Source organism: Pan paniscus, chromosome 11 (assembly GCF_029289425.2).
Source record: "Pan paniscus chromosome 11, NHGRI_mPanPan1-v2.0_pri, whole genome shotgun sequence".
NCBI lineage: Eukaryota > Metazoa > Chordata > Mammalia > Primates > Hominidae > Pan > Pan paniscus.
In genome coordinates, this window is record NC_073260.2 from 118,166,876 (window position 1) to 118,191,965 (window position 25,090).

The 25,090-nt window shown below is 39.7% G+C and overlaps 1 long non-coding RNA gene across 1 annotated transcript in view; it reads left to right on the plus strand.

Moving 5' to 3' along the window:
• Positions 1-25,090, plus strand: part of LOC134728586 (uncharacterized) — a 194,391-nt gene that overhangs the window by 3,687 nt on the left and 165,614 nt on the right. Inside the window, exon 2 of the long non-coding RNA XR_010109169.1 lies at positions 560-817. This is a non-coding gene — a long non-coding RNA (uncharacterized LOC134728586). The remainder of the gene's footprint in view (positions 1-559; positions 818-25,090) is intronic.

Consider the following 25,090-nt stretch of genomic DNA (forward strand, 5'->3'; position numbering starts at 1 on the left):
CTCCCAGGTTCAAGTGATTCTTGTGCCTCAGTATCCCACGTAGCTGGATTATAAGCACACACTACCATGCCTGGCAAATTTTTGTATTTTTAGTAGAGACAGGGTTTCAACATGTTGGCCAGGCTGGTCTGGAACTCCTGGCCCCCAAGGATCCACTTGGTTCAGCCTCTCAAAGTGTTGGGATTACAGGAGTGAGCCACAGTGCTCAGCCAAGACAGTTTTGGCATATCATACCTTACTACCAAGGGTGTAGCTGAAACCATTTGGATATGAACAGGGAAAATAAAGAGAAATTATTTACATGGATGAAAAGCAAATACTAAAGTTTGTACCATCAGTCATGATCCAATATTTGTTCAAGTCAAGAGGCAAAACAGAAAAAGGTTGATTGTAGAACAAATTCCAGAATCTTATACTTCAGAATGTCTTGTTTCTTAACTACTGTCTCAAAGCCAGTAACTTATTTTTAAAGAATGAATTACAACCTATCCTCTGAAGCTATGATTAATACCTTTTCATCTGCCCTTTTATGTTGGATGTCTTCCTTTTTCTCCTCCAGGGCCACTCTCTACCTGTTTACAGTCCTAGAGTCCAAGAGTAGGAAGAATATAGAGGCAGTACCCTCAAGCTTCCAAGTGAGGTTGACCAACGGGGAGGGAGCACAGACAAAAACCTGCAGGATACGAAGAGAACGAGATCAGGATATTCCCGTGGCTTTCTCCCTGCAAGACCGAGTCAGGCTGTCTCTTGCCTTCGCATGATGTCACTTGTCCTCTTCAGGTGACCTGCTCCACGTGACTCGCTCTTCCATGTTCTGGTAACCTATCTTTCCCTCCCCTGTTGCTTTGGGTTCAGAGGTTGTTACATATTTGCAGTCGCTAGTCCTAGATGCATGCATATTCTTTCCATTCCCTGTATCGTGTTCCATACTCTTATCATTGGTCCCATGGGGCGGGGAAACCATTAAATTCTCTTAACTGGAGGATTTGGATTATAATCTCTAATGCTATTTTAGAAAGGACTACATGTTACAAGAAATGCACTAGAATTTCCATTGGCTAAAAAGCACTTAATATGGTTGCTCATTACTTAAATTAGTCATATTTTAAAAAGTGTGCTCTTTCTTTTTAATAGAATCACATATTTTTACTATGAAAATCTACTTTAGAGCTCATTCTGGTCTAACCTTCTCTTTAGCAAATGGTGAAATGATTTGCACAAGGACATGTAACCAATGAAAGAGTGTTAAAGTTTAAACCTCTGGTCTCCTTCCTCCCTGGCCAGTGTTCTTTAGCTTTCAATTGACCCTCTTGTTTCTCTGGAGGCTTCCCCTTGAACTTTGTCCAAATAACTTTGAACTTTGTCCAAAGAATAAACTTCTTTTCTGCAGTGAGTGACCCTGGTTCTTTGGACAATCCGATAGCTCAGGTAGGAGTGGGGACCTGGGATTCTCACTAAAGACTTGCAATGTATCCCCATTTTCAATCTTATGCCTTCCTCTGCCTTCTGCAATTTGTCATTCCTATTGCCGAACATTTCTGAGGGTCTTTGAATCAATTAGCTCATTTCTTATACTGATGACAGTGTTTAACAAAATTTAGGAGGGCTGGGCGCCAGTGGCTTACACCTGTAATCCTGGCACTTTGGGAGGCCAAGGTGGGAGGACCACTTGAGGTCAGGAGTTCAAGACCAGCCTGGCTAACATGGTGAAACCTCCTCTCCACTAAAAATACAAAAATTAGCCAGACATGATGGTGCTTGCCTGTAATCCCAGCTACTCATGCCTGTAATCCCAGCTGAGGCAGGAGAATCACTTGAACCCAGGAGACAGAGGTTGCAGTGAACTGAGATCCTGCCACTGCACTGCAGCCTGAGCAACAGAGCGAGACTCTGTTTAAAAAAAAAAAATTATTAGACTGATCCTCTACTAACCCCCAGCAGACCAGACCAAACCAGCATGGAGTCACCTGTGCTAAGTGCCACATAATAAAACTGAACTTTGAAAGGGGCTAGTTTTCAAATAAATAAACCAGGAAATTCATAGCAACACAGCCACCAATCAGAGGGACCCCAGTTTACCTGAGCCTGCATGATAAGAGAGTTCACTCTAGGCCAGGTATGGTGGCTCACATCTGTAATCTCAGCACTTTGGGAGGCCAAGGCAAGCGGGATCACCTGAGGTCAGGCGTTCGAGAACAGCCTGGCCAACATGGTGAAACTCTTGTCTCTAGTAAAAATACAAAAATTAGCTGGGTGTGGTGGCACACGCTTGTTGTCCCAGCTACTTAGGAGGCTAAGGCAAGAGAATCGCTTGAAACTAGGAGGTGGAGGTTGCAGTGAGCTGAAATCGTGCCACTGCACTCCAGCCTGGGCAACAGAGCCAGACTCTGTCTCAAAAAAAAAAAAAAAAGTTCACTCTGTTTTAACCCTATGAGGAAAGTAACTTTGAAATGGTCAGTCTGCTTTCTGCTTTCTTCAGCCCTTTGCCTATAAAGCCAACCCCCTCTGCTCAGCTTGGAAGAACACCCATTCTGTTTTATAGAATGAGATGTTACCCAATTCCAGAATCACAAAAGAAAGACAATTAGATCTTTAAATTTGTTGTAATTTTGTGTGTGACATCATTTAGGGTTCAACATCCTAATGATGGGGTTAACTTAAGGTTCAACTTCCAGTTAGGTTGTCACATGCAACTTACTTTGCAAAAAAAATTTAGAGATTTATAATAAAAGTACTTTACTATCTCTAACAGTTTCTGTGGAGCAGGAGTTCAGAAACGGCTCAGTTTAAAAGCCTGAATCTGGCTCAAGGTCTCTCATGCCAGTATCATCAGATGGGGCCAGAACTGGAAGAACAAGGACACGGTTAGTTAGGAACTAGCTAGGTCTCTCTCTCTGTCTCTCTCTCTCTCTCTCGCCCCCCGACCCCCATCTCTCTCTCTGTCTCTCTCTCTCTGTCTCTCCTCTTTCCTGTCTCCTCTCTCTCTTCCTTTCCTTAAGAAGTCTCAGGATCTCTCCATGTGGTCTCTCTCTGTGGGCTAGTTTGGACACTCTCACAGAATTGCTACCTCAGGGGCAGTCAGACTGCTTACATGGTGGTTGAAGACATCAAAGACGGGTGAGAATTCCAGTGAGCAAAGTGGAAGTCGTATGACTTTGTGTGGCTTAGCTTTGAAAGTCATATAGTGTCATTTCTTTTTTTTTTTTTTTTTGGTTGGTGTTGTTTGTCTCACTCTGATGCCCAGGCTGGAGTGCAGTGGCGTGATCTCAGCTCACTGCAACTCTGCCTCCTAGGTTCAAGCGATTCTCCTGCCTCAGCCTCCCGAGTAGCTGGGATTACAGGCACACCACCATGTCTGGCTAATTTTTGTATTTTTAGTAGAGACGGGGCTTCACCATGTTGGCCAGGAGGGTCTTGAACTCCTGACCTCAAGTGATCCGCCTGCCTTGCCCTCCCAAAGTGCTGGGATTACAGGCATGAGCCACCACACCTGGCCACAGTGTCATTTCTATCATATTCTTTTGATCAAAACATTCACAAAAGCACACTCAGTTTCAAGGGGAGTAAATAGAGACCCCACATCTCAGTGGGAGGAGTGTCAAAGTCACTTTGTAAGAAGAGCACATGGGATGGAAGATATTATTGCAGCCAATTTTGGAAAATAGAATCTGTTGCACAACTCTTCTATCTAATTTTTCAATCCCTTTTTAGTACAACCACAGAGTTTTAAAATTATGAAATATGGGCCAGGCATGGTGGCTCATGTCTATAATCCCAGCACTTTGGGAGATAGAGGTGGGAGGATTGCTTGAGCCCAGGAGTTTGAGACCAGTATGTGCAACCTACAGAGACCATGTGTCTACAAAAATTTTTTTAAAATTATTCAGATGTGGTAGTGCACATCTATAGTCCCAGCTACTTGGGAGATTGAAGCAGGAGGATCGTTTGAGCTCAGGAGCTTGTGGCTGCACTAAGCCGTGATTGTGCCACTGCATTCCAGCCTGGGTAACAGAGCAAGACTCCATCTCTGAAAAAAAATTATGAAATATATTAGCCATATTTTAAAAGGTAGAGAGGATAATATAGTAAACACTCTTGTATTCACCACCTTGCTTTAGAAATGTTTCAAATAGTTAAAACCCCTCTCTGCTTACATTCCCTTTTCTCTCTCTTTTCCAAAGAGATAAACATTGTCTTGAATTGGGGATTTATTATTGTCATGTGCATCTTTATACTTTTAATATGTATATGTGTATTTCTAAACAATAATAAATTTGGGTGTCTTTTTAAACTTAACATGATTTTTTTATAACTTTAAAACTTGCTTTTTTAAAATCAGTATTGGTTTTCTGGGATCTGTTCGTGTTGACGTGTAGCTCTAGTACAAACTTTTTCTTAAAGGGTCAGAGGGTAAATATGTCAGATCTTGAAGGCAGATGATCTGTATTGCAACTACTTCATTCTACAGTTCTACAAAAGCAGCTCCACTCAGTATATAAATGAATGAATAAAACTTTGTTCTGACAAAACTTTTTTTACAAAAATAGGTATCAGAGTATAGGATGTGGCCTGTGGGCCACAGTTTGCTGACCCTAGTTCCATGGCATTCATTTTTACTAATCTATCATATTCCATTGTTTAAGTATACCATAATGTAATCATTCTCTCTTCTCTCTCTCTCTCTCTCTTTAAAGATGAAGTCTTGCTCTGTGGCCAGGGTGGAGTGCAGTGGCACGTTTCTAGCTCATTGCAACCTCAAACTCCTGGGCTCCAGTGATACTCCCACCTTAGCCTCCGAAGTAGCTAGGACTACAGGCACATGCCATCCTGCCTAATTGTTTTTGGTTTTTTTTTTTGGTAGAGATGAAATCTGGCTATGTTGCCCAGGCTGGTCTGGAACTTTTGGGCTGAAGCCGTCCTCCCGCTCCAGCCTCCCAAAGTGCTGGGATTATAGGCATGAGCCACCATGCCCAGCCAATAATTCTCTTTTTGATGTATATTCAGGTTGTTTCTATTTTTTACTCTTACAAACAATGTTCTAAACATTCTTGTACATTCCACTGTGTGCAGAGTTTCTCTGGGGTAGAGATCAACAAGTAATCCATAGGCTTTTCATCTTCTAAGGATGTGTTAGTATCTTGTTTCTGTTCTTTTGAATTACATTAAAAATTCCTTTACTATCATTTAAATGAGGTTTTTGAGCAAGAGTTGAGTTAATCTAGCATATTTCTCATATTCTTTAATTTTGTTATTTCCCTTAATTATTGAGTACACAGTAGATCATCTTTAGTCCCATAAACATTAGGTTGAAACTAACGACTATTGCTTTTGGGTTTTGTTTGGTTGGCTGTTTTGTTTTGTTTGAGATATGATTTCGCTATGTGGCCCAGGCTGGAGTGCAGTGGTGTGATTAGGACTTACTGCAGCCTCAACCTCCTGGATTCAAGTGATTCTCCTGCCTCAGCCTCTCAATTAACTGAGACTACAAGTGCACACATCACACCCAGCTAATTTTTTTGATTTTTGTTAGAGATGAGTTCTCTCCATGTTGCCCAGGCTGATCTCCATCTCCTGAGCTCAAGCAATCCTTCCGCCTCAGTCTCCCGAAGTGTTGGGATTACAAGCATGAGCCACTGTGCCAGCTGACTATTGCTTTTGGCAAACTTAATGAGTCCTTCTTGCTCCCAATTGCACTGTCATTATAAGCAGTACTTTCACTTTTTCTATTTTCTACTAAGTGGTATAAAGTAATATATACAAAATGCAACAAATTATCTAAGTAATTATCCAAATAAATCCCATTATAATACAATAAAATGATGATATTAGTAAAGCTAAACTGTTTGGCAGGCAGGCAAGGATTTCAGGGCTTCGAAAAAATGCATTTTTAAAAAGGTGGGCAGAATTTTCCTTGCTCTTGTTGATACTCAAATGCTTTCTCAAACTCCTGACCTCAAGTTTTTTTTGTTTTTTTTTTGTTTTTTGTGAGATGGAGTCTTGCTATTTCACCTAGGCTGAAGTGCAGTGGCACAATCTTGCATCACTGCAGCCTCTGCCTCCCAGGTTCAAGCGATTCTCCTGCCTCAGCATCCTGAGTAGCTGGGACTACAGGTGTGTGCCACTGCTCCCTGGTAATTTTTGTATTTTTAGTGGAGATGGGGTTTCGCCGTGTTGGCCAGGGTGGTGTCAAACTCCTGACCTCAAGTGATTCACCTGCCTCGGCCTCCCAAAGTGCTGGAATTACATGTGTGAGCCACCAAACCCAGCCTCAAGTGCTTTCCTTTGTAAATTGCAATACAATTTATAACCCGTCAAACTTGTCTCCATGCACATCTCAGGATCTTCTGGCAGAGTATTTCTTACCCGAGATAATCTGTCAGTGTACTATGTGGGTCTAGCCTCGACTTATTCACACAGTGACTGGATAGCCAGTGGAAGCCTCCAAGGCCTCTTGAGGTCCAAGACTGGAATTGGCACAGGATCACCTCAACAGATTTTATTGGCTAAAGCAAGTCACAAGGCCAGCCCAGATTCAAGGAGAGGGAAAATTGATTCTTCCTCTTGATAGGAGGAGCTGCAAAGTCTCATTGCAAAGGAGTGTGTATATTGGGAGGGGAATAATTATGGTCATCTTTTTTTTTTTCTTTTTTGAGACAGAGTCTTGCTCTGTTGCCCAGGCTGGAGTGCAATGGCGTGATCTTGGCTCACTGCAGCCTCCTCCTCCAGGGTTCAAGCGATTCTTCTGCCTCTGCCTCCTGAGTAGCTGGTATTACAGGCACGCACCACTACATTTGGTTAATTTTGCATTTTTTTTCTTTTCTGAGACAGTGTCTTGCTCTGTCGCCCAGGTTGGAGTGCAGTGGCGCGATCTCAGCTCACTGCAAGCTCCGCCTCCCAGGTTCATGCCAATCTCCTGCCTCAGCCTCCTGAGTAGCTGGAACTACAGACAGGCGCCCACCACCACGCCTGGCTAATTCTTTGTATTTTTAGTAGAGACCAGGTTTCACTGTGTTAGCCAGGATGGTCTCGATCTCCTGACCTCATGATCTGCCCGCCTCGGCCTTCCAAAGTGCTGGGATTACAGGTGTGAGCCACTGTGCCCAGCCTGGTCATCTTTATAATTAATCTAAAACACCATCTCTTCCTAACCCTAATTATAATAGATTAATAGATTACTCATTGATAACCTTTTATAGCTTTGGTAACATCTTGTCCTCTATTTTTCATAATCTTTCAATCCCTCAGTCTACCACAAATTATTGTTGTGAGTATGTTTCATACATTGCTGGTTCAGGCTGAATTTTGCAAAAGAAATCTGAATTTTGAAAAAGAAATCTATTGAAAAAGAAATCTGCATATAAGTGAACCAATACAATTCAAACCTGTGTTGTTCAAGGATCAACTGTATTGTGATTTTTTAAAAGCAATTTTTATGAATTGCTATTCATAGCAATTACTATTAATTTTAAACAATCAAAACAATAATCCTTAATGTGTTTCACTATGATATATTCTGAGGAGTCACTCAAGAAAGTATATAATTTTCCCTTAGTTAGGCTTAGAAAAAATTACACTGAGTCACAAAGGTTAAGGTAGATCAAAGTTTACCAGCATTAACTGGTCATCGGTATCTTTTTGGCTGATAAGTATTAGTTCACTCATATGCAGATTTCTTTTTCAATATAACACAGATAAAAAATACAGTATTGGAGGGACTCGAAATCCACTTATATGGAGGACTGACTTCAAATATGCACAGGGCCTACAGTGGGATTTGAGCATGTGTAGATTTTGGTATACATGGGAGTCCTGGAACCAATACCCTGTAAACCCAGGGATGACTGTATTTAGTTTCTTAAAATGTGTCACAAATAAGTACAATTTTAATAATATGGGTGAACAACAACCTAATTAAAAATAGGCTCAGTGGGAGAGGGGCAGAGAAAACATAGGCACAGGCCCTTCACAAAAGAGGACATCTAAATGGCCTCCACACCTATGAAAAGATCCTAAATATCACTATCAAGGAAATGTATGTCCCGCTAGCATGTGCTAATGATTAGAAGGCTGATAATATTGAGTATTAGCAAGAATATAGAGCATCTGGGACTTTCATATATTTCTGGTGGAGTGTGAGTTGATTAAACCAAGTTGGAAACCTGCTGGGTAGTTTCTATATACCTATTCTAGGAACAATTCTACTCGTAGCTATGTATGCAATAGAAATTAGTGCATATGTCCAATAAAATAGGTACAAGAATGTTTGTAATAGATTTAGTTGTAATTGGCCCAAATTGAAAACCACCTAAATGTCTACAAATAAGAGAATGGATGAGCAAATTATAGTATATTTACATAATGGAATACTACATAGCAACAAAAAAGAATGAACTACTGATACACACCACAACATGAATTGATCTCTAAATCATTACACTGAGTAAAAAAAGCATATTCTGTATGACTAACTTCATGTAAAGTTCAGAAATATGCAAACTTAATTCATAGTGTTAGAAGTAAAAGCTTTGGGGAGTGGAGAAATTGGTCGTATTAACTGGGAAAGGTGCAAAGGAACCTTCTAGGTGATCATAATATTCTATATTATGACCTGGGTAGTGACCACAGGGTGGTTTATATATATAAACATTTATTGAACTATACACCTGTGATTTGTTCACTTTAATGTATGTATATTAAATGTTTATGCATGCCTATATTCACATAATTATATAGATGTTCTTGTTAGAAAAATGGGACTTTTTATTTTTATCTATTGGTGGTATAAATGAAAGTATAAATTCTATCCCTGGCCTCAAGATTGACCTGTATAGAGATATTAAAAAGGAAAAGATTTCTTCCTCCTCTTTCACAGTTTAATTAGGGTGAAAACCCAGCATAAGAATTTGATGTGGAGTCTGGGGGCGGTGGCTCACGCCTGTAATCCCAGCACTTCAGGAGGCCTAGGCAGGTGGATTACTGAGGTCAGGAGTTCGAGACCAGCCTCGCCAACATAGAGAAACCCATCTCTACTAAAAATACAAAAATTACCTGGGAGTGGTGGCACACACCTGTAGTCCCAGCTACTCGGGAGGCTGAGGTGGGAGAATGGCTTGAACCTGGGAGACGGAGGTTGCAGTGAGCCAAAATCATGCCTCTGCACTCCAGCCTGGGGACAGAGCGAGACTATGCCTCAAAAACAACAACAACAACAACAAAAAAAAAACGTTAATGTGGCCAAAGGTAAAGAAAAGCTACATTTATAATCTTCTATAGGTTCTGCAGCTAAGGGTATTGATGAGAGATTGTTTAGTTCTTCTGATTTTTGAAAGGTATGGTACTGTGCATGCATGCACATGCAGGCATGTATGTATGTATACATGTATGTATGCTGTGTATATGCACACATATATGGGTATGTCTCAGTGTGTGAACATGTGTGCTATGCGTGCATGTGTGATGCATGTGCATGCATGCACATGTGTTTTCTACTAGATTTACACAGGAATAAGGAGGCATAACTTCACTCTAAACTAGCAAATATTTTGTGAAAGTGTGCATACTTTGAGTCTCCCAAAATCGAACAATTCTGCTGAAGCTTCTGTGTACTATCTTTCCAGACACAATGAAAATTTAGGGAAATATTTAGCTTCAGGTGAATTGCCCTAGGGTGTGGTGGGGCACAGGGCACAGGGTCTAGGACAAGTACATCACTTCTGTGTTAGGGAATAGGATATTCCTAAAGTGGCAAAGTGTAGAATCTCACTGAAAAGGGTAAAGAAGAAGCTCTCTGTGCAGAGTGAACTTTGAAACAATGTGGGAGCATGTCTAGGAACTGTGGTGCTCACCCTAGGAGACCCATATGAAAGGCTAATTTCTTTTCCTTTGGACCCATAGCACCAGTTCTGTGCTTTTCTGTAATTTTTTTTTTCTCAGCTGGGCTTTTTTTTTTTTTTTTCCCAAGACAGGGTCTTGCTATGTTGCCTAGGCTACTCTTGAACTCCTGGGCTCAAGCCAGGAATTTAGCCTCAGCCTCCCCAGTAGCTGGAATTATAGGCACATGCCACCACACCTAGTTCTGTGCTTTTCTTACACTGTAATTCACTCTAGCTTTTTCCCAATTCTTCAGAAAACTGTTAGCCATTCTTCAGCCTCATGTTAGTCCTGTTACGAGTGCAGTGGGCAGAGAATTAAAGAGACAGGCTGTAAACAGCAGAGCAGCCTGACCTGCTTCACCTCTCTCCCAAAACCAATATAACTGGAACCACATGATTCAGAGAGGGAAGCTGGTGATTCTAAAATTTACAAGGCCCCCTAGGAGTGAAATAAGCTGAACTCCATTGCAAAGAGGTGATTAGGAGCTATGTGAACACAGACTGCTGCAGCATTGACAAATGCAGGACTGGATGGAGATGAACCCCTTGACGTGAGACAAGGGTAGGGAAAGTAGAGGACAGTGAGCTTGACTTACAATGTGGTTTAGGTTCTTCAATGAAGAGTCTAAAGGGGCTTGTGAAAGAGAAGATAGAAAATAATGAGACCTACTGGAGTGTGTGTGTGTGTGTATTGAAAATATCTGATGTGTACAATTTTTAAAAGCCAAAACAAAGAGCCAGAATATGTTTTCATTTAGCTTTCTGAGACTGAGATTGGCGGGTATAAACTGAAACAAGATACAACTTTTTTTAAAAGAGGGGATTATACCTAACATATATTCCTTGAGGATTTCAATTATTCTGAAATTCATAGAGCAGTGGAAGAAAAGTCATAGGTTAGGAAATGAATGTGGTTGAAATTGGCACATATCAATAACTTTATACAAAAATCAGCAAATATGCTAAATGAATTTTAATTATCAAAATGTCAAAAGACAAAGAGAGTGAATGTAATTGAGGCAGTGAATGTGCCATTGTCAGATTTTGTATTCAAGAACTTCAGAAAAATGACTTTCACCACAACTATGAAAATATTGATAAACAATTTTTGTATGTCCCATTGTTTTTTTCATTGTTTTTTGTTTTGGACAGGGTCTTGCTGTGTCACCCAGGCTGGAGTGCAGTGGTGCAATCACAGCTAACTGCAGCCTTGATTGCTCAGGCTCAAGCGATTCTCCTACCTCAGCCTCCTGAGAAGCTGCAACTACAGGTGTGCACCACCATGTCCAGCTAATTTTTTTTTTATTTTTAGTAGAGATGAGGTCTTGCTATGTTGCCCAAGCTGGTCTTGAACTCTTGGGCGCAAGCAATCCTCCTGCCTTGGCCTCCCAAAGTGCTGGTATTACAGGTGTGAGCCACTGCACTTGACGGTTCCATAGTTTTAGAAAGTTAGTAGACATAGAAAAGAGACTCCTGACTGTCTCCATCGAAGAAGAAAGTCTAGTTAGGCCAATACTAGACATAATAACAGTACATAGAGGAAATAGAATTCCTCTGATTTTCTTGTATCTTTTCTGGATCAGTTCCAGTCCATAGTGACTAGGATGATGGCTCTGAAGAGGGCTCAGTTCTGGAGCAGTCAACTCAACCATGGTGTTGTCATTAAAACATCCAGACCCATGGTCATTCTACTTTCTATTATGCATAGAACCAGTTTATTATAGTCTTCAGTTAATTACTTTCTGTTGTATCACTTCTAAGAAGTTCGTTTGTTTTCTTCTCTCTCTCTTTCTTTCTCTCTCTCTCTTTTCTTTTCTTTCTTTCTTTCTTTTTCTTTCTTTCCTTCTTTCATCTTTCCCTCCCTCCCTTCCTTCCCTTCTTCCCTTCCCTCCCTCCCTTCCTTTCTTTTGTTTTTGACATGGAGTCTCACTCTGTCACCTAGGCTGGAATGCAGTGGCACGATCTCAGCTCACTGGAGTCTCCACCTCCTGGGTTCAAGCAATTCTCCCGCCTCAGCCTCTTGAGTAGCTGGGACTACAGGCATGTGCCACCATGCCTGGATAATTTTTGTATTTTTAGCAGAGATGGGGTTTTGCCATGTTGGCCAGGCTGGTCTCAAACTCCTGACCTCAGATGATCCACCCGTCTCAGCCTCCCAAAGTGCTGGGATTACAGGTGTGAGCCACCGTGCCCAGCCAGAAGTGTTTCTTTCTATTCTCATTGGCAGGCATTTATCTATGGCTTTAAAATATTGGTGATTTAAATGCTTCAGACATTGTATTGGCTTGCTAGGGTTGCCACAACAAAATACCACAAACTGAAGGTGGTTAATGAGAGAATTTCAAGTTCACGAGTGTAGCATTATCTCATTGACCTTTCTAGCTGCCTACTTCATGGACAAAAATTAGATCCCTCTTTGTGGATAGGAAATAAAGGAGAAAAATAGGGAAGTTCAGGAGAGTCTTCAAGACTGAAGAAATCCTTTAAGAATGAAGCCAGGCAGTCCTGAAATGGAGTAGCTTAACAGCAGAAATGTATTTTCTTATAGTTCTGGAGGCTGAAAGTCCAAGATCAAGGCATCAGCAGGTTGGTTGTCTCCTGAGGCCTCTCTCCTTGGCTTGCAGATAGATGGCTGCTTGCTTTCTGTGTCCTCACATGGCCTTTTCTCTGTATGTGCATCCTCAGTGTCTCTCCCTCTTCTTCTAACAACACCAGTCAAATTGGATTAGGGCCACACCCCTATGTTCTCACTTAACCTTGTTACCTCATTAAAGACCCTCTCTCCAAATATAGTCACATTGCGGGTTAGGACTTCAACATAATGAATTTGGGTTTGAGGGCACGATTCAGTCCACAATTGATGTCTAACTCCATTTCAGGACTGCCTGGCTTCATTCTTAAAGGCTTTCTTCAGTCTTGAAGACTCCTGAACTTCCCTATTTTTCTCCTTTATTTCCTATCCACAAAGAGGGATCTAATTTTTGTCCATGAAATAGGCAGCTAGAAAGGCCAATGAGGTAATGCTACACTTGTGAACTTGAAATTCTCTGATTAACCACCTTCCTTTTAAGATTACAACTTACTCCCAATTATAAAGAGCAAAATACCTTAAATAAAGGATGAATTACTATTAGAAAAACCCCTGGAACAAATTTAGGGATTTAAAAATTACTTCAGCCAGATAGATATTCAGATGGCTAAAAACTGAATGAATTGTAGCCAAATGTTGAATATTGAGCTTAGAAAATTCGGTCAACTTATCTAAAATAGAAATAAGATCATTGGCAAATACCAAAAAAAGAACTGAATAGAAAGCTGACACTGTGAGAAAGAAAACTGATCTTTTTACTTTACAAATTAAAAAATCTAGATGTGATTATTTTCAAAGCTCCTTTTTTTAATGGTTCATATTAAATCCTAAATTGGTAAAAAATTTTGCTTTTTGGAAGGCCAAAGAGGGAGGATCACTTGAGCCCAGGAGTTCAAGACCAGTCCTGGCACCATAGTGAGATTGCCCTCTTCTTTACAAAAATTTTTTTTAAATTAGCTGGGCAAGGTGGCACATGCCTGTAGTCCCACCTACTTGAGAGTCTGAGGTCATGATTGCTTGAGCCTGGGAGGTCAAGACTGTAGTGAGCAGTGGTCATGCCACTGCACCCCAGCCTGAGTGCCTGAGTGACAGAGTGAGACCTTGTCTCCAAAAAGAAAAGCAAGAGAGATTTTGCTTTCTAAAGCTAGGTAGTTAAGATTAAATCTTTTCCTTGAAAAAACAAAGGACCCAATAATTCAAATGAATACATTCTAAAACTGTGCAGTGAGAAAACAAATATGTAGTGCACACAAAACTCAAAGACAAACACTGTGCTGAGATAAATTGTTTTGAAAGATGATTGTTGTTCTGACTTGGCTTTCCTGCTTTATAAATAAACACAGTATAGAGGCAAGAGAAGAACCTGTGGCTGTTCACTCTGCAGATCTGAAGTGCTTCTTGTGTGCTGGCAGGTTTTGGTGTGCTTGCTCTCAGATAATTATTCTTCTTTTTAAAAAGTCCAAACCCGTCATCAGAGTTTCAAATATGATATTATGATCACTTAAAGTTATAGACATAGAAGGCATTCTTAATTTAATTTTCAACATTCAAGTCAGAAAAATTTACGATCTGTTCTTTTTCACCAGCAACTATAACCGCAGAGTTTATCCACTGTAAATATCTTAATTTTATTTGAAAATCCAGGTAACATATCTTTATTGCTTTTGCTCTATAATGTATTCTGAGGAAAATAAATCTTTATATACATGTATGCCTCACCCTAATATTCTCCAGAACAAAGAATATTTCTCCCCTTTTCCCCCTGCCCAACTCTTTCTCCCCTCCCCACCCTTTCTCAGACATTTTTCTATGTGTGTATAGCTTTCGCTCAACACTTAACAAAATACATTTCCTTCTCATTATATGTAAACCTATTTTAATATTTTTGATGGTTCTGCATAATATTCCATTATAACACACCTCAACTGATGGACATTTTAGGAAGCTTTTAGAGTTTTGCTACTATAATCAATGCCAACGTGGGCACACACATACACATCTATATTTCTGAACATAAATGATTATTTTCTTAGAATAAATTCCTAGATGTACATGTTTTTTTGTTTTGTTTTTTGAAACAGAGTCTCACTCTGTTGCCCAGACTGGAATGCAGTGGTGTGATCTCAGCTCACTGCAACCTCTGCCTTCTAGGCTCAAGCGATTCTCCTGCCTCAGCCTCACAAGTAGCTGGGATTACAGACGCCTGCCACCATGCCCAGCTAATTTTTGTATTTTCAGTAGAGACAGGGTTTCACCATGTTGGCCAGGCTTGTCTTGAACTCCTGTCCTCAAACGATCCACCAGCCTCAGCCTCCCAAAGTGCCAGGATTACAGGTGTGAGCCACCATGCCTGGCCTAGATGTACATCTAATTATTGAATTAAATAACATGAATATTTTGACACAAAGAATTGAAGCTCACTTAACCAAAGAGACAGAAGCTGGTAAACGGCCTGTTAATCAAAACAGCTGGTTAAATAGAGAAATATAATATAATATAATATATTTTATAAATATATATATAAAACATTCTATTTTAACTTAAAAATACATTAAAAATATAAATATACGGTGGCTCATCTTTATAATCTCAACACTTTGGGAGGCTGAGGTGGGAGGCTAGCTTGAGCCCAGGAGTTCAAGACCAGCCTGAGCAACATAATGAAACTCAGTCTTTACTACATAAATAAATAAATAAATAAATAGATAAAATTAGCCTGGCATGGTGGCATGCACCTGTAGACCCAGCTACCTAAGAGGCTAAGATGGGAGGATCTCTTGATTTTGGGAGGTCGAGGCCACAGTGAGCAATGGTTGAGCCACTCCCTGGGTGACAGAGCAAGACCCTCTTTTTCTCCCTGTCTCTCTCTCTCTGTACACACACACACACACACACACACACACACACACACGCACATTCACTCACTAAAATTAGATGAAATTTAAAAATAGTGTTTAATTTTTGTGGGGACATAGTAGGTGTATATATTTATGGGGTACCTGAGATATTTTGACACAGGCATACAATGCATAATAATCACATCAGGGTAAATGGGGTATCCATCACCTCAAGCATTAATCCTTTCTTTGTGTTACAAACAATCCAATTGTACACTTTAGTTTTTGTTGTTGTTGTTGCTTTGTTTTGTTTTGAGATGAAATCTCACTCTGTCACCCAGGCTGGAAGGCAATGGTGCGATCTTGGCTCACTGCAACCTCCGCCTCCTGGGTTCAGGCAGTTTTTGTGCCTCAGCCTCCTGAGTAGCTGGGATTACAGGTGTGCACCAGCATGCTTGGCTAATTTTTGAATTTTTAGTGGTGATAGGGTTTCACCATGTTGGCCAGGCTGGTCTCAAACTCCTTCACTCAAGTGATCTGCCCGCCCCAGCCTCCCAAACTGCTGGGATTATAGGTGTTTGCCACTGCACCTGGCCACTTTAGTTATTTTTAAATGATCAACAAATTATTGTTGACTGTAGTCATCCTGTTGTGCTATCACATACTTGATCTTATTCATTCTATTGAACTATGTTGTTATACCCATTAACTGTCCCCTCTTCTCCCCCCCACTACCCTTCCCAGCTTCTGGTAACCATCATTCTATTCTCTATCTCCATGTGTTCAATTGTCTTAGCTTTTAGCCCCACGAATAAGTGATAACATGCAAAGTTTGTCTTTCTGTGGTTGGTTTATTTCACTTAAAATAATGACCTCCAGCTCCATCCATGTTGTTGCAAATGGCAGGATCTTGTTCTTTTCCGTGGCTGAATTGAATAGTACTCCAGTATGTATACGTACTACATTTCCTTTATGCATTCATATGTTGGTGGACACTTAGATTGCTTCCAAATCTTAGCTATTGTGAATAGTGCTTCAAGAAACATGACAATGCAGACATTTCTTCCATATACTAATCTTCTTTCTTTTGGGTATATACCTAGAAATGGAATTGCTGGATCATATGGTAGCTCTATTTTTAGTTTTATGAGGAATTTCCAAACTGTTCTTCAAAGTGGTTTTACTAATTCACATCCCCACCAACAGTGTACAAGCGTTCCCTATTTTCCACATCCTTGCCAGCCTTTGTTATTTCCTGTCTTTTGGATAAAAGCTATTTTAACGGGTGAGATGATATCTCATTGTAGTTTTGAATTACATTTCTCTGAGGAACAATGACGTTGAGCACCTTTTCATATACTGGTTTCCCATTTATATGTCTTCTTTTGAGAAATGTCTATTCAGATCTTTTGCCCATTTTAATTGGATTATTAGATTTTTACCTACAGAGTTGTTTGAGCTCCTTTGATATTCTGGTTATTAATCCTTTGTCAGATGGATAGTTTGCAAATATTTTCTCCCATTCTGTGGGTTGTCTCTTCACTTTGCTGATTGTTTCCTTGCTGTGCAGAAACTTTTTAACTTCATGTGATCCTATTTGTCCATTTTTGCTTTGGTTGCCTGTGGTTGTAGGGTATTACTCAAGAAATCTTTGCTCACTCCAATGTCCTGTAGGGTTTCTCCAATATTTTGTTTTCATAGTTTTATAGTTTGAGGTCTTAGATTTATGTCTTTAATCCAGTTTTATTTGACTTTTTGTATCCAATGTGAGATAGGAGTCTAGTTTCATGCTTTTGCATACGGGTATCTAGTTTTCCTAGCACCATCTATTAAAGAGACTATCATTTCCCCTATGTATGTTCTTGGCACCTTCGTCAAAAATGAGTTTACTGTAGATGTATGAATTTGTTTCTGGGTTCGCTATTCTGTTCCATTGGCCTATGTGGCTGTTTTTATGCCTGTACCATGCTGTTTTGGTTACTACAGCTTTGTAGTATAATTTGAAGTCAGGCAATGTAATCCTTTCAGTTTTGTTCTTTTTGCTCAGGATAGTCTTGCCTATTCTGGGTGTTTTGTGGTTCCATATAAAATTTAGGATTGTTTTTTCTATTTCTGTGAAGAATGTCATTGATATTTTCATGGGGAGTGTACTGAATCTGTAGATTGCTTTAGGTAGTATAGACATTTTAACAATATTGATTCTTCCAACCCATGAACATGGAATATCTTTCCATTTTTTTGGGTCCTCTTCAATTTCTTTAATCAATGTTTGATAGTTTTTATTGTAGAGAACTTTCACTTCTTTGGTTAATTCCTAGGTATTTAATTTTATTCGTAGCTATTGTAAATGATATTACTTTCTTGATTTCTTTCTTAGATTGTTCACTGTTGTCATATAGAAATGCTACTGATTTTTGTATGTTGATTTTGTATCCTGCAACTTTACTGAATTTATTTATCACTTCTAATAGGTTTTTGGTAGAGGCTTTAGGTTTTTCCAAATATAGTATCATATCATCTGCAAACAAGGATAATTTGACTTCTTCCTTTGCAATTTGAATGCCCTTTATTTATTTCTCTTGTTTGATTGCTCTAGGTAGGACTTCCAGTAGTATGTCAATTAATAGTGGTGAAAGTGGGCATCCTTGTCATGTTCTAGATCTTAGAGGAAAGGCTTTCAGTTTTTCCCCATTCAGTATAATACTCACTGTGAGTCTGTCATATATGGCTTTTATTATGCTGAGGTAGGTTCATTCTAGGCCCAGCTTTTTGAAAGTTTTTATCATGAAGGGATGTTGAATTTTATCAAGTGCTTTTTCAGCATTGATTTAAATGATCATATAGGTTTTCTCCTTCATTCTGTTGCTATGCTGTATCACATTGATTGATTTACATATGTCAAGCTATCTTTGCATTCCTGGGATTAAATCCCACTTGGTGGTGATGAATGTTTTTTATATTTATTTATTTATTTATTTACATATTTTTTTGAGACAGGGTCTCACTCTTTTGTCCAGGCTGAAGTGCCATGGTGCAAACATAGCTCATTTCAGCCTTGACCTCCCAAGCATAAGCAGTCCTCCCACCTCAGCCTGCCAAGTAGCTGAGAACAGGAATGCACCACCATGCCTAGATGATTTTTTATTTTCTGTAAAGACAGGATCTCTACAAAACTAGGCTGGTCTCAAACACCTAGACTAAAGCAATCCTCCCATCTTGGCCTCCCAAAGGTGGGATTACAGGCAGGAGCCACCACATCTGGCTTGAATATTCTTTTTAATGTGTTGTTGAATTTGGTTTCTTAGTATTTTATTGAGGATTTTTGCATCAGTGTTCATCAGGGATCTTGGCCTGTAGTTATCTTAATGAGAACAAAGACAAAACATACCAGAATCTCTGGGACACATTCAAAGCAGTGTGTAGAGGGAAATTTATAGCACTAAATGCCCACAAGAGAAAGCAGGAAAGATCCAAAATTGACACCCTAACATCATAATTAAAAGAGCTAGAAAAGCAAGAGCAAACACATTCAAAAGCTAGCAGAAGGCAAGAAATAACTAAAATCAGAGCAGAACTGAAGGAAATAGAGACACAAAAAACCCTTCAAAAAATTAATGAATCCAGGAGCTGGTTTTTTGAAAGGATCAACAAAATTGATAGACCTCTAGCAAGATTAATAAAGAAAAAAGGAGAGAAGAATCAAATAGATGCAATAAAAAATGATAAAGGGGATATCACCACCAATCCCACAGAAATACAAACTACCATCAGAGAAAACTATAAACATCTCTACGCAAATAAACTAGAAAATCTAGAAGAAATGGATAAATTCCTTGACACATACACTCTCCCAAGACTAAACCAGGAAGAAGTTGAATCTCTGAATAGACCAATAACAGGCTCTGAAATTGAGGCAATAATCAATACCTTACCAACCAAAAAAAGTCCAGGACCAGATGGATTCACAGCCGAATTCTACCAGAGGTAGAAAGAGGAGCTGGTACCATTCCTTCTGAAACTATCCCAATCAATAGAAAAAGAGGGAATCCTCCCTAACTCATTTTATGAGGCCAGCATCATCCTGATACCAAAGCCGGGCAGAGACACAACCAAAAAAGAGAATTTTAGACCAATATCCTTGATGAACATTGATGCAAAAATCCTCAATAAAATACTGGCAAACCGAATCCAGCAGCACATCAAAAAGCTTATCCACCATGATCAAGTGGGCTTCATCCCTGGGATGCAGGGCTGGTTCAATATACGCAAATCAATAAATGTAATCCAGCATATAAACAGAACCAAAGACAAAAACCACATGATTATCTCAATAGATGCAGAAAAGGCCTTCAACAAAATTCAAGAACTCTTCATGCTAAAAACTCTCAATAAATTAGGTATTGATGGGACGTATCTCAAAATAATAAGAGCTATCTATGACAAACCCACAGCCAATATCATACTGAATGGGCAAAAACTGGAAGCATTCCCTTTGAAAACTGGCACAAGACAGGGATGCCCTCTCTCACCACTCCTAATCAACATAGTGTTGGAAGTTCTAGCCAAGGCAATTAGGCAGGAGAAGGAAATAAAGGGCATTCAATTAGGAAAAGAGGAAGTCAAATTGTCCCTGTTTGCAGACGACATGATTGTATATCTAGAAAACCCCATCGTCTCAGCCCAAAATCTCCTTAAGCTGATAAGCGACTGCAGCAAAGTCTCAGGATACAAAATCAATGTACAAAAATCACAAGCATTCTTATACACCAATAACAGAGAGCCACATCATGAGTGAACTCCCATTCACAATTGCTTCAAAGAGAATAAAATACCTAGGAATCCAACTTACAAGGGATGTGAAGGACCTCTTCAAGGAGAACTACAAACCACTGCTCAATGAAATGAAAGAGGATACAAACAAATGGAAGAACATTCCATGCTCATGGGTAGGAAGAATCAATATCGTGAAAATGGCCATACTGCCCAAGGTCATTTATAGATTCAATGCCATCCCCATCAAGCTACCAATGACTTTCTTCACAGAATTGGAAAAAACTACTTTAAAGTTCATATGGAACCAAAAAAGAGCCCACATCGCCAAGTCAATCCTAAGCCAAAAGAACAAAGCTGGAGGCATCACGCTACCTGACTTCAAACTATACAACAAGGCTACAGTAATCAAAACAGCATGGTACTGGTACCAAAATACAGATATAGATCAATAGAACAGAACAGAGCCCTCAGAAATAACGCTGCATATCTACAACTATCTGATCTTTGACAAACCTGAGAAAAACAAGCAATGGGGAAAGGATTTCCTATTTAATAAATGGTGCTGGGAAAACTGGCTAGCCATATGTAGAAAGCTGAAACTGGATCCCTTCCTTACACCTTATACAAAAATTAATTCAAGATGGATTAAAGACTTAAATATTAGACCTAAAACCATAAAAACCCTAGAAGACAACCTAGGCATTACCATTCAGGACATAGACATGGGCAAGGACTTCATGTCTAAAACACCAAAAGCAATGGCAACAAAAGCCAAAATTGACAAATGGGATCCAATTAAACTAAAGAGCTTCTGCACAACAAAAGAAACTACCATCAGAGTGAACAGGCAACCTACAAAATGGGAGAAAATTTTCGCAACCTACTTATCTGACAAAGGGCTAATATCCAGAATCCACAATGAACTCAAACAAATTTACAATAAAAAAACAAACAACCCCATCAACAAGTGGGCAAAGGATATGAACAGACACTTCTCAAAAGAAGACATTTATGCAGCCGAAAGACACAGGAAAAAATGCTCATCATCACTGGCCATCAGAGAAATGCAAATCAAAACCACAATGAGATACCATCTCACACCAGTTAGAATGGCGATCATTAAAAAGTCAGGAAACAACAGGTGCTGGAGAGGATGTGGAGAAATAGGAACACTTTTACACTGTTGGTGGGACTGTAAACTAGTTCAACCATTGTGGAAGTCAGTGTGGTGATTCCTCAGGGATCTAGAACTAGAAATACCATTTGACCCAGCCATCCCATTACTGGGTATATACCCAAAGGACTATAAATTATAGTGCTATAAAGACACATGCACACGTATGTTTATTGCGGCACTATTCACGATAGCAAAGACTTGGAACCAACCCAGATGTCCAACAGTGATAGACTGGATTAAGAAAATGTGGCACATATACACCATGGAATACTATGCACCATAAAAAATGATGAGTTCATGTCCTTTGTAGGGACGTGGATGAAACTGGAAATCATCATTCTCAGTAAACTATTGCAAGGACAAAAAAGCAAACACTGTATGTTCTCACTCATAGATGGGAATTAAACAGTGAGAACACATGGACACAGGAAGGGGAACATCACACACTGGGGACTGTTGTGGGGTGGGGGGAGGGGGGAGGGATAGCATTAGGAGATATACCTAATGCTAAATGACGAGTTAATGGGTGCAGCGCACCAGCATGGCACATGTATACATACGTAACTAACCTGCACATTGTGCATATATACCCTAAAACGTAAAGTATAATAATAATTTAAAAAAATGTGTCTTTGTCTAGTTATGGTATCAGGGTAATACTGGCCTCATAGAATGAGTTTGGAAGTAGTCCCTCCTCCTCTATTTTTTAAAAGTAGTTTGAGTAGGATTGGTACTTACCAAACATCTTTAAATGTTTGGTAAAATTCAGCAGTGAAGCTATTGGATCCTGGGCTGTACTTTGCTGGGAGAATTTTCAGTACAGCTTTGATGTCATTTCTTGTTATGGGTCTATTCAGATTTTGGATTTCTTCATGGTTCAATTTTGGTAGGTTGTACATGTCTAGATATTTATCCATTTCTTCTAGATTTTCCACTGTATTGATATATTGTTGTTCATAGTAGCCACTAAGGATCCTTTCAATTTCTGTGGCATCAGTGGGAGAAAAGCATGTCTTCTTTTTCATCTGTGATTTTATTTATTTGAGTCTTCTCTCTTTTTTTTCAGTTAGCCTGGCTAAGGTTTTGTTGATTTTGTTCACTTTTTCAGAAAACTAACTTTTCAATTTATTGATTTTTATATTGTTTTCTTCATTTCAGTTTCATTCATTTCTGCTCTGATCCTTATTCTTTTCTTTCTTCTAGTAATTTTGGGTTTGGTTTGCTATTGCTTTTTTTTTTCTTTAAGATGCACCATTAGATTGTTTATTTGAAGTTTTTCTTCTTTTTTGATGTTGGCACTTCTTATAAAGTTTTCTATTTGTACTGTTTTGGCTGTTTCCCATAGGTTTGGTATATTTTGTTTTCATTATCGTTTGTTTCAAGAAATGCTTAAATTTTCTTCTTAATTTCTTCATTGACCCACTGCTCATTCAGGAGCATATTGTTTCATTTGCATATGTTTGTATAGTTTCCAAAATTCCTTGTTATTGATTTCTAGTTTTATTTTATTGTTGTTGGAGAGGATTCTTAATTTCTTTTTTTTTAATTTTTAAGACTTGTTTTGTGGCATAACATATGGCCTATCCTTGACAATATTCCATGTGCTGAACAGAAGAATGTATATTTTGCAGCCATTGGATGAAATGCTCTGGAAATATCTGTTAGGTCCATTTGGTCTACAGCACAGATTAAATCTGATGTTTCTTTGTTGATTTTCTTTCAGGATGATCTATCCAATGTTGTAAGTTAGGTGTTGAGGTCTCCAGCTATTATCATATTGGGGTCTATCTATCTCTCTCTCTTTTTTTTTTGAGATGGAGTTTTGCTCTTTTTGCCCAGGCTGGAGTGCAATGTTGCGATCTCGGCTCACCGCAAACTCCGCCTCCCAGGTTCAAGTGATTCTCCTGCCTCAGACTCCCAAGTAGCTGGGATTACAGGCATGCACCACCATGCCTGGCTAATTTTGTATTTTTTAGTACAGACAGGGTTCCTCCATGTTGGCCAGGCTGGTCTCGAACTCTTGACCTCAGGTGATCCGCCCGCCTCGGCTTCCCAAAGTGCTGGGATTACAGGCATGAGCCACCATGCCCAGCCTGGGTCTATCTGTCTCTTTAGCTCTAATAATATTTGCTTTATATATCTGGGTGCTCCAGTATTGGGTGCATGTATATTTACAACTGTTATACCTCTTGCTGAGTTGACCCCTTTACTATTATATAATGACCTTCTTTGTCTCTTTTTATAGTTTTTGTCTTGAAATTTAATTTGTCTGATATAAGTATAGCTACTTCTGCTTTTTTTTTTTTTTGGTTTCCATTTGCATGTCACAGAATATTATAACATTGTAATTGTGTGTAAACTACTTATATCTTTCTTGAGTAGAAAGACTAAAAGATGAACCAGTCTATGTGTGTCTTTAGGCAACAGACTGTTGGGTCTTTTTTTTCTCTCTCTCTCTTTTCCTTTTTGAGACAGGGTCTCACTTTGTCACTCAGGCTGGAGTGCAGTGGTGTGAACATGGCTCACTGCAGCCATGACCTCCTGTGCTCAAGAGATCCTCTCACCTCAGCTTCCCAAGTAGCTGGGACTACAAGCACTTGCCACCATGCCCAGCTAAGTTTTAGTTTGTTTTTTTTTTGCAAAAACAGGGTTTTGTCATGTTGCACAGGCTGGTCTTGAATTCCTGAGCTTAAGCAATCCATCCACCTTGGCCTCCCAAAGTGCTGGAATTATAGGCATGAGCCTCTGAGCCCAGCCTCTGTGTCTTTTTATTGGAGAGTTTAGTCCATTTACATTCAATGTTATTGATAAGTAAGGACTTACTCCTGCCATTTTTTTCTAGTTGTTTTATAGTCTTCTCTTTCTTCTTTTCTTCCTTTCTGTCTTCCTTTTAGTGAAGGTGATTTTCTCTGGTTGTATGCTTTAATTTCTTGCGTTAATTTTTTTTGTGTATGTTATGTGTTTCTTGATTTAAGGTTATCATGAGACTTACACATAATGAGACAGCCAGGTGGGAGGGACAACTTGGAGAAACTCCAACCAGCCTGTCTGCTGGGGTGGAGCCTCTGGAGGTTCATGCCATTTTCAGCGAGAAGGAGGCTGACCCCTCCTCTTCCTGTGTGGAACCTGAGATTCAAACAGCAGGTGCGAAGCACTCTAACAGGGACTCTGTTTTAGCAAGAGTCCCTGTTTCCTCCTTTTCTTCCTTTTCACCCAATAAAACCCTGCTTTACTCACCCCTCAGTCTGTGAGCCTAAATTTTTGTGGCTGTGGGACAAACAAGGACCCCATCCTTAGCTGAACTAAGGAAAAGTCCTGCAATAATTTGGCGCCCAATGTGGGGCTCAAGAAGTGGTGAGTGAAATGGGAACTCAAAACCTGTCCTGTTGCTTCTAAGCCTTTTCATCCTCAGACTTTTGAGGGTGGGGGAAACCATGCCTCCACCCCTCATCACTCCCAGGTCTTTTCATGGCCTTTTCCCTCCTTTTTCGGGACTGACTGGTGAGCAGCAGCTACCCTCCACCCCCCAACTCGCTGCCAGGCTTGAACATATGGCCCAAGGCACTGGGGGTAGCTGGCTGGCGTTTTCTGCCATGAACCATTGGAGCCTTCCCCTTCCCTGGCCAAGAGATTCAGCAACATCAGAAAATAATTAAACTTTTCTCCCTGGTGGAGAAACCAGTTCCATAAGAATAAGAGGTTTTTCCCCAGGCAGTTTTAAACTATTTTTTTTCTTTCCCCTTCTCTATCCCATCCACAAGTTAACTTTTAAAGTTTATTTTTTTCTTTTAGAATATATTTTGCTAGGCCAGTCCATCCAACTATCATTGTTTATATTTTC